Source organism: Calliopsis andreniformis, unplaced genomic scaffold, assembly GCF_051401765.1.
Source record: "Calliopsis andreniformis isolate RMS-2024a unplaced genomic scaffold, iyCalAndr_principal scaffold0410, whole genome shotgun sequence".
NCBI lineage: Eukaryota > Metazoa > Arthropoda > Insecta > Hymenoptera > Andrenidae > Calliopsis > Calliopsis andreniformis.
This window is the reverse complement of record NW_027480819.1, coordinates 75001-85000: the sequence shown is the minus strand read 5'-3', so window position 1 is coordinate 85000 and position 10000 is coordinate 75001. Positions and strand designations below refer to the sequence as shown.

General features: G+C 53.3%; 1 non-coding gene across 1 annotated transcript; it reads right to left on the bottom strand.

The window, feature by feature from the left end:
• Nucleotides 1–8465: 8465 nt before the first annotated feature.
• LOC143187912 (5.8S ribosomal RNA) lies at nt 8466–8620 on the bottom strand. Its single transcript, XR_013003363.1, has one exon. It is a non-coding gene; the product is annotated as a 5.8S ribosomal RNA (ribosomal RNA).
• Nucleotides 8621–10000: the final 1380 nt, after the last annotated feature.

The window sequence follows — 10000 nt, the reverse complement described above, 5'->3', positions numbered from 1 at the left end:
CGATAACTGGCAGTGCATCTGTTGATGTCGTACGGTATGCTTTTGTCACTCTAAGAAGGGCCATTCTCTGCGAGCGTAGCAGAATCTTCCTGTGGGTCTTATTTATAAGGTCGCTCCAGCCGGCGGCTGCGTATGTTGTTATCGGCACGAAAAGCCCCTTGTATAGGATTCTTAACGAGCCGTGTTCCAGTCCCCAGTTCGCCTTGGCTACTTTTGCAAGGCTGTTGAAGAGCCTGCCGCATTTCTCTGCTGTCTTCTTGATATGCGTGTCAATCCTGAGCCCTCTGTCTAAGTAGACGCCTAGGTATTTAATAGTCGGCTTCATTCTTATTCCCTGATTTTGGACGAGTACGGTAGGTGGTCTTTTCGCGTCGAGATTTCCCCTCAGCAAGAGCATTTCTGTCTTCTCTGCAGAGAGCTGCAGTTTTCTTCCTTCGCACCATGTCCCGACCGCTGACACGACCTCCTGACCCTTTCTGCTGACCTCTTTTCTGCTTCTGCCCGATATCAGTGCTAGGACATCGTCTGCGTAGGCTATAACTTCACAATCCAGTTCTCCGCTGGATAAATATGCTAGTAGATCGTCGAAGTTAATGTTCCAGAAACTGGGGCCCAATATTGAGCCCTGGGGGCAGCCCTTTGTTACTGGTTTGTCCACAGTTTCGTGCTTTCCTACTATTTGCACTGCTCTGTCCGTGAAGTAGCTGTCTACTAGGCCGTAGATGTTTCGTGGGCAGCTCCTCTTCTTGAGTTCGTTCAGTACGTTCGGCCACCATACGTTATCGAACGCTCCTGCGATGTCAAGGGCAATTCCAATCACGTACCTTGATCCGTACTTTCCACGGTCCGTCTGCTGCTCGAGGCGGTCGACCAGTTCTCGTAGTCTGAGGATAGCATCTTCAGTAGACCTTCCAGGCCGGAAACCGTACTGACGGTCCGAGGTCCCACTGTGATCGAGAAGGGTGGGCTTTAGCCTGACTGCTACCAGTCGCTCGAGCAGTTTTCCCATCATTGAGAGGAGGCAAATTGGTCTGTATGACTTTGTACTGCTCCTGTCGCGGTCCGGTCCCTTAGGGACGGTTATTATGCTTCCCTTCTTCCAGCGTGTTGGAAATATTCCCCATTCCAGGCAGCCATTCATGAGTCTCAGAAGCTCATTGTGGATGCACCCCCATGACTCCTGAATTACCTCGGCTTCTATTCTGTCCGGTCCCGGGCATTTGCCTTTCCTGAGGCGCTTTACCGCTGCACTCAGTTCTTCCCACTCGAAAGGCGGTGTGTCCTCTGTTTCCGGGTATATGAGGACGTCCTCTCTTATTCGCTTCTGCTCTGGTGTTTCAGTGGTGCGATCGTCGTCAGGGACTAGCGCACGGAGCATCTCCTCTGCTGTTGCCTTCCAATTTGCTGTATAGCCTCCCTCTCGTAACTCGATGGTCGTGGTTACCTCCTCTCGCCTGAGTTTACCGAGCGTGGTTTTTGTTGCCAGGCCCCATGGTGCCTTCTTTCCCTCCTCTGTCACAAAATTTCGCCAGCTTTTGTTTTTCTCGGCCGTTACCTTTTTTGTGTAGGCCCTTCTGAGCCTTCGGTACTCCCCCTTGCGCTCCTCCTTTTTGGTCGGGTCTTCTGTCCGCTGGTAGATTCTTCGGGCCCTGTACGTTGCTCTTTTCATTCTCGTCAGTTCAGTCGTCCACCATGGAACTGACTTCTGATGCCACTGCTTTTCAGGCATAGCTTGCTCGCATGCTGCGATTATTGTGCGCTCGGTTTCTTCAGCGAACCTCTCAACGTCCTCTCGGCTGTTAAGAGGGAGTGTGCTGAGGGATATTTTCCTCTCCAGGAGTACCTTCTGGAACTTATCCCAGTTCGCCTTCCTTGTGTTGTACCTTGGCCTCGTGGGTGGTGTTTGTTGCCGCTCACCGCCGAGGTCAAGTCTCGTCTCCAGGATTCTATGATCGCTGGATGTGCCGTCCCTGTACACTTTCCAGCCGTGCACAAGTGGAATGGCTTTCCAGGTTATGAGAGTCACGTCAATGTTCGACGATCCGCGGGTACTCTCAAAGGTTGTAGGGAACCCGGCTTTGTTGAGCACCATCAGGTCGTGTTGTGCTATCAGCTGCTCTAGCAGCTCCCCTCGGTCGTCAGTAGTCTTGCTGTGCCAGACGGATGACTTGGCGTTTGCGTCCGCCCCTATTATTACTGCCTTCCCCCGGAGGTGTGTGAGTATTTTGTCGAGGTGGGCAAGTCCGTCTTCAATACTCTCAGATGGGGGAAAATACTGACTTACGAAGTAGAGCTCCTTTAGCCCGTCAAAGGTTTGTACGCATACGCATTGACTCGTGCAAAATTCGGTTATTTCGAGTACTGTCAGGTGCTTGTTTCTTACCGCTATCGCTGCAAGCGGTGGTTCGACTGCAGTGCCCCGCGAGACCGCTAAGACGCCTCGACCAAGGCCCGTAATGGCCCCTTTGAAGCTGTACGGCTCCTGCATGAGCAGGATATCCGCGTTGACGTGCTCCATTTTTAACCTGATCTCATGTGGTACCGTTTTAGATCGCTGCATGTTAAGCTGCAGGATCGTCATTCCGCGTCCATTACTGTATACTGGGTTAGTATCCATAATTGGTTCTGCTTACGGACTTCTCAATGGCTGCTTTATGTCCTGGGCATGCCGCGCTGGAAGCGGCGTGGTCCCCGTTCTTTCCGACTCTTTTGCAATTTATGCACACTGCTGGCATTTCCCTTTTGGGGCACGTTTTTGCTCCGTGTCCTTCTTGTGCACAATGGCCGCAAACTTCCTGCTCGTGTTTGCAGTGCTTTGCTATGTGCCCGAAGCCCTGACACTTAAAGCATCTGCTGACTGCCAAGAAGTCACGCACCTTGCATGCGCTCCACCCGAGAAACAGCTTGCGTGCCTCAAGCATTCTTAACCTGACTGCCGGCGAGACCTCTACGACCCAGTTCGTCTCGTCACTGTTCTTTCGGCCCGTCCTGAAGCAGAGTTTCACTGACTCTGCTTCCTCGTTTCCAAGTACCTTCTCGTTTTGTTTCCTGAGGCAACTGTGTATTTCCTTTTCGGTCATGTCGCTTTGAACGTCGAAGAGGATCATCCTCGGCTTCCTCATTTGCTTCGTTGCGACTTTCAGTCCCATTTCCTTAAGCTTCGGGTTTTCTGTAAATTCCTTTAAAGCCTCTGCAGTGGTTGTTTCCACGGCGATGCCATTGCCGTGGATTTTCCTTACCGCCTTCACCTGTATCCCTCGCTTCCTTGGGTTAACCAGGGTAAATACGGCTTCTCTAGCTTCCTCGCTTGTCCTGATGTCTCCTGCGTCCTTGTCAGGAATGATTACCGCCACGTTCTTGGGCGGCGTTATCGAGGCTGGCGAGACTTTCGTCGAGGGCATTTTTACCCTCTCAGCGTATGTGGGCACCTTCGTATCATCTGCTTTCCTAGCCACTCGCTCCAGGCATCGGGTTGCCAGTAAGGACTTCTGTACTGCACCGCTCAATGCCGCCTCCGACTTCCTGGCGTGGGTGGTGGCTTGTTCAATTCTTCCCTCGAGGAAGCTGTTCCGAATGTTCAGGTCTTCGACCAGCTCCCTCATTTCTTTGAAGTACCGCATAATAGCGGTGGCTTGCTCTCTATTCACCTTCTTTTTAGGATCAGCGCAATAGGCAAGCAGACGTTCTTCAATGTCGCTTGCGGCACTCTTAAAGTCCGCTGGCGTGCGCTCGTCCATTGATGTGTCAGTCCTCTGCCTCTTGTCTTCTTTCTCTGCAGAGAGCTCCTTCTCTGGCGTAGTGCTGGCCTTCCTCTTTGTTGACAGGCCTTTATTCTCCGGCGTTCTCAGAGCCGGCGTCTGGGACTTAGTCGGGTTTTCCGGCTTTGGGGCCCTGCTAAGCTTGACAGTGACTGGTGCCATTCTGTCTCTTGCAGCTTTCGCGAGGAATTTCCGGGAATTTTGCAAGTCCTGGCGGCGTATTGCTTTCTGACGTCCGACGAGGACGAACGGCAACGCCTACTCGGGTGTCGCTTCCAGGATCTTAGTCTATAACTTAAATTATTTACACGACCGCACAAAGTGTCTATGGTCTGTTTGAATTTACGCGCGCTCTGTGGGTAGTTCCGTCACCGGCCACTGGAGTCGCGCGGCGCTGCTGCCCTCAGCGATGGTGGCGCCAAGCGTCTACTGCGGCGGCTTGGCGAAGCTCTGCCGAAGTGAGGTTAGCTAGTAGATAGGGACAGAGGGAATCTCGTTAATCCATTCATGCGCGTCACTAATTAGATGACGAGGCATTTGGCTACCTTAAGAGAGTCATAGTTACTCCCGCCGTTTACCCGCGCTTTTTTGAATTTCTTCACGTTGACATTCAGAGCACTGGGCAGAAATCACATTGCGTCAACACCCGCGGGGGCCATCGCAATGCTTTGTTTTAATTAGACAGTCGGATTCCCCTGGTCCGTGCCAGTTCTGAGCCGAGCGTTGAATGGCGGCCGAAGAAACGACACGCGACGGCTGAACCGACGCGGAAGCCTCGCAGCAAGGAAGATCCGCGGGAGGCCAAGGCACGGGACCGAGTTCGGATCCCAGGACGTCGACCGAAGTCTAAGACCCTTCACCTCGCCCAGGCCCGGCACGTCAGCCAGACCCGCTTCCCGACCAAGCCCGACACGCCCCGCTCCTCAGAGCCAATCCTTATTCCGAAGTTACGGATCCAATTTGCCGACTTCCCTTACCTACATTAATCTATCGACTAGAGGCTCTTGACCTTGGAGACCTGCTGCGGATATGGGTACGAACCGGCGCGAGACCTCCCGTGGCCCTCTCCTGGATTTTCAAGGTCCGAGGGGAATATCCAGACACCGCAGCAACTGCGGTGCTCTTCGCGTTCCGAACCCTATCTCCTTGCTAGAAGTTTCCAGGGAACTCGAACGCTTATACAGAAAAGAAAACTCTTCCCAGATCTCCCGACGGCTTCTCCAGGTCATTTTGGGTTACCCCGACGAACACTCAATGAGGGCCCGGATGTTAAACGGTTCCGCTGCCGGGTTCCGGAATAGCAACCGGATTCCCTTTCGCCCAACGTGTGTGTGTCTCTTTTTTTTATCTTTCAATTTATCTCTTTGTATAATAATATGTTTGCAGACATTGATTTTAGGACACCACATTTGCATAGGATTTCTCTTAGGGCTTAGGATCGACTGACTCGTGTGCAACGGCTGTTCACACGAAACCCTTCTCCACGTCAGTCCTCCAGGGTCTCGCTAGAGTATTTGCTACTACCACCAAGATCTGCACCGACGGCGGCTCCAGGCAGGCTCACGCCCAGACCCTTCTGCGCACACCGCCGCGACCCTCCTACTCGTCAGGGCTTCATGGAGGACGGTCACCAGTAATGGCACCGTCCCTCCCCACTTGCCGCTGACGGCAGAGTATAGGCGCGACGCTTCAGCGCCATCCATTTTCAGGGCTAGTTGCTTCGGCAGGTGAGTTGTTACACACTCCTTAGCGGATTCCGACTTCCATGGCCACCGTCCTGCTGTCTTAAGCAACCAACGCCTTTCATGGTATCCCATAAACGTCGACTTAGGCGCCTTAACTCTGCGTTTGGTTCATCCCACAGCGCCAGTTCTGCTTACCAAAATTGGCCCACTTGGCACTCTAATCCGAAATCTCGTGGCTTCAATGAACCAAGCAAGCCAGAGATCTCACCCATTTAAAGTTTGAGAATAGGTTGAGGTCGTTTCGGCCCCAAGGCCTCTAATCATTCGCTTTACCAGATGAGACTCGACGCGTCCCCGAAGGAACGGAGGAGTGAGTGCCAGCTATCCTGAGGGAAACTTCGGAGGGAACCAGCTACTAGATGGTTCGATTAGTCTTTCGCCCCTATACCTAGTTCCAGCGATCGATTTGCACGTCAGAATCGCTACGGACCTCCATCAGGGTTTCCCCTGACTTCGTCCTGACCAGGCATAGTTCACCATCTTTCGGGTACCAACGTGTACGCTCTAGGTGCGCCTCTTCTCGCAATGAGAACGAGACGCCCCGGGAGTGCGGAGCACTATGCAGCGCCCATCCTCCCTCGGCCGACGCAAAGGACGACCTTCACTTTCATTTCGCCTTTAGGTTTACTCATCCCAATGACTCGCGCACATGTTAGGCTCCTTGGTCCGTGTTTCAAGACGGGTCCTGAGAGTACCCAAAGCAATAGCGCCGCCGACAGGTAATTCAAAGCTTGGCCAGTCCGAGGGCTCCGCCGGCTAACAGCTGGCCAGGCCCGTGAACGGGAAAGACGTCCGTACCACAGGGCAAACAAAGCTGACCGAGCTTGCGGCGGGCCTGACGCACCGTTCGAATGAGAAGACTGGTTGCGGCCCGATACCATCTGGGGGAACACCGTCGCGCAGCCGGTCGGGTCACCGAGGGTCCGTCGCGCACGCACAAGGCGACGCAACGGTCTAACCGCCCGGGCCGTAGACCGACACGCAACGGGTCGCGACGTCCTACTAGGGGAGAAGTGCACGTCTACGTAGCCGGAACGTTCGCCGTTGGCCGTAACATCCGTGCGCCCTCCTTGCGGAAAAGCGACGGACACCCCTTTCGGGGTTTCGCGCACCAACGGGAGCCAGCATTTGTCGACGATGAATCTCCCCTTTCGAACTTTTGGGTTTCTCAGGTTTACCCCTGAACGGTTTCACGTACTCTTGAACTCTCTCTTCAAAGTTCTTTTCAACTTTCCCTCACGGTACTTGTTCGCTATCGGTCTCGTGGTTGTATTTAGCCTTAGATGGAGTTTACCACCCACTTAGGGCTGCATTCTCAAGCAACCCGACTCTAAGGAGAGACCCTCCCGAGACGCGCACCGGTCGCTACGGGCCTGGCACCCTCTATGGGTAAATGGCCCCATTCAAGATGGACTTGGACGCGATGCAACGTCACGGGATAAACGGATCCTCCCGAACACTACATTTCCCTGCGGCAGTACCGCGGGATTCAGTGCTGGGCTCTTTCCTGTTCGCTCGCCGCTACTAAGGAAATCCTTGTTAGTTTCTTTTCCTCCGCTTAGTAATATGCTTAAATTCAGCGGGTAATCTCGCCTACTCTGAGGTCGTCGTATACGTGTTAAATATATCACACACGTAGAGTGATATATTTTATATATGTGTAAAAATGACGAAAGAAGCTGTGGCGTAATCCTCGTACAACGGGGGCACACAACCGAGAGAAGCGGACCAGGCAGAGTGTGTGAACGAATGTTACGAGAAATGGGAAATGAGAGAGAGACTTGAGATCATGTTCGATGCGTCGTCCCAACTTCGCCGTGTGCCTTCGGAATATGTTGTCGTAACGCAACAGCAGCGTTTCCAAAGGTAAGGAAGCTCCTCGTAATTCGCCAGAAGTGATCAGCGGAAAGTAAGTCACATCGTCCTTAATGCGCCACACCAAAGCATCTTCGCGTCTCGTTTAATTCGATCTAAAGGAGAGAGACTCTCGCCAGGCGACTGCCGGTATGGTTTAACGCCCGTCCGCTTGCTTTTTGTATAGCTTTCGTGGACTGGACGACCGGACTTGACGCGCGGTCTCTCTCGGCGATCGACTAACGCGAAGACATGGGGCGACCGGACGCTGCTACCTTTCCACCTCCTCCTTCTAGGAGAGAAGTCATCCCTATGTGATGAGTCATATATATGGCGGCTGTGTAAGCCTCGCCAAAGAGGATTCAGGATACAGAAACAAGTTGTAGTACAACACAACACATTCACGGAGCCACAAACGACTCGACCGAAACGTGGCCGGGGAAGATGCATCCCGGAACTTCATCGTTTCGACGAATGAGTGCCTCCTTTTCGCGTTGTTCCTGCAACAAGACGATCCCTCTAGAATCCCTGGGGCTCTGTTTCTCGTCATACATTTCTTCACCACACTACACGGGTGGGGTATACGCGATCTCGTGTTCATGCTCACTCGCACACCCTTTCATTGTCCTTCTCTGTAGTCTCACGACAAACTCTCTTGTGTGTCGTTGCGGGTTACGCACGCCTCTTTCTTACACGCATCATTTCAGACTACGTCGGGAGCGCGGATGAAAACTCGCACGAAAAGCGAACGCTGTCTGTTAACAATCACGAGGGTATTTGGCGAGACACGGAGGCTGGTCGATGATCGTACGTCCGCGCGCTTGCGTCCGGAGCGGTGCACATACACACACGGGCGGTCGACAAATTAAGCGACTCACGACGCCGTGTGAAAATTAGCACTCACGCAAGTCCGGAACGACAAAGCAACGACGATGACGACGATGTCTCCAGTCATCTGCCGCGTACACACAACCTTCTTCCCTCCATGACGTCTAGAGCGTATTCTCGCTTGTTTTCGTGCGACCGCGGCAAACGCCGACGAACGGTCCAACAATCGCTCGTACGTGACACCGAGATGCCAACGTAAGCAGTCTTAAGGTTACGTGAACGACCCTCAGCCAGGCGTGGTCCAGGAATTGTATCCGTGGACCGCAATGTGCGTTCGAAATGTCGATGTTCATGTGTCCTGCAGTTCACACGTTGACGCGCAATTAGCTGCGTTCTTCATCGACCCACGAGCCAAGTGATCCACCGTTCAGGGTTGTATTTTAATATTCTGTGTTCATGTATATATATATATCATACTCGTATATAGTTCTCGGGTTCGGAAGAATCCGAGACCCGCGCCTCCAACTAGCACACGGTCGATGGAGGTTCGGGCGTCGCGACACTTCGTCCGAACGAACGAAAGTGACGACACAGGGGTCTCTGGGATGCGGTTCCGCACGGAGACCGCCACGCAATTGCGAACGGTTCCCGTAACGGCCAGGCGTAGAGTACATTTAAAAACCTAGGATCAACCTGGAGAGTACGATGGAGCCGACGGGGATACCCCGATCAAGTGAACCACGTACATCCACGGTGTTCTCCTCTGAAACGACACCCCCCATTTTATTGTCGCAGCGCCCTGCACGTACGTATTCCCCTCCTGATTTGGATAGCCGATTAGAACGGACTTCGCAGCCGGCTTCGATCGGTCTTTCTCATCCCCTTAAATTCACACACAAATTCCATTATTCTTGGGAGTCAGACTCACGAAAGTCGAAGCTGTTAACAGCCGGTCCACAGTTGTTGTTCACACGGCAGGAATACGTACCCTACGGCCGCACATCGACGCGGGATACGTGTCGCGTCCTAGGTTACCCGGGCCCTCTCTTTCTCAAGAGAGGGTCCACATCCGCTGGACGGTTCGGAGAGAACAACGAGGTAAAGAGACGAAGAAACACCGGGAGCGGGATGCGAATGGGAAAACGTTTGCTTTCGCACTCGTGCGCTCATATCGGTTATTCTCCTTAACCTCTTCTTCGCTCGCTTTTCATTATTCCCACCGAAAATAGGAGAAACGGGCGCAGCCTCGCGCAAGCAGCTGGCAAGCACGCTCTCTCTCCTCTCTCTGCCGCGCGAGTATGCACCGTATATATTAGCGGCGGGTGTGTGACCGAAACATCGCGCAGCGACGGGACCATGTCTTCCATAAGATATGAAAGACCCCGATATCATGCTGTGGCGACGGGGCTATCGGAGATGCACCTCACGCAAGCGCTATATATATCGACGCAATGCTTACGCGCCGAGGAGGGAACGATACATCCCAAACTGGCGGGCTCTTTGTAAACGCTGGGACAAAGCCTCACGCAGGCAGTCGAGAAGGAACAGTTTCGCTCCATCGAAGATGCCGCGCGTACGTACAACGGCGGGTGCGACGAAGCATCGCGCAACGACGGGACAATGTCCTCCATGCGAAATTGCATGCAAGACCCCGATCATGTTGCCCGATGACATCGGTGATCGACACCTCACGCTAGCGTTGTAACTATCGGCAGCGTACTCACGACGGAAAAAAAAAGAAACGTTCTTCTCGAACTGGCGGGCTTCCTTTCCTTTCCCTTTGCGCGTTCCCCCTTTCTTACAAGGAGCCTCACG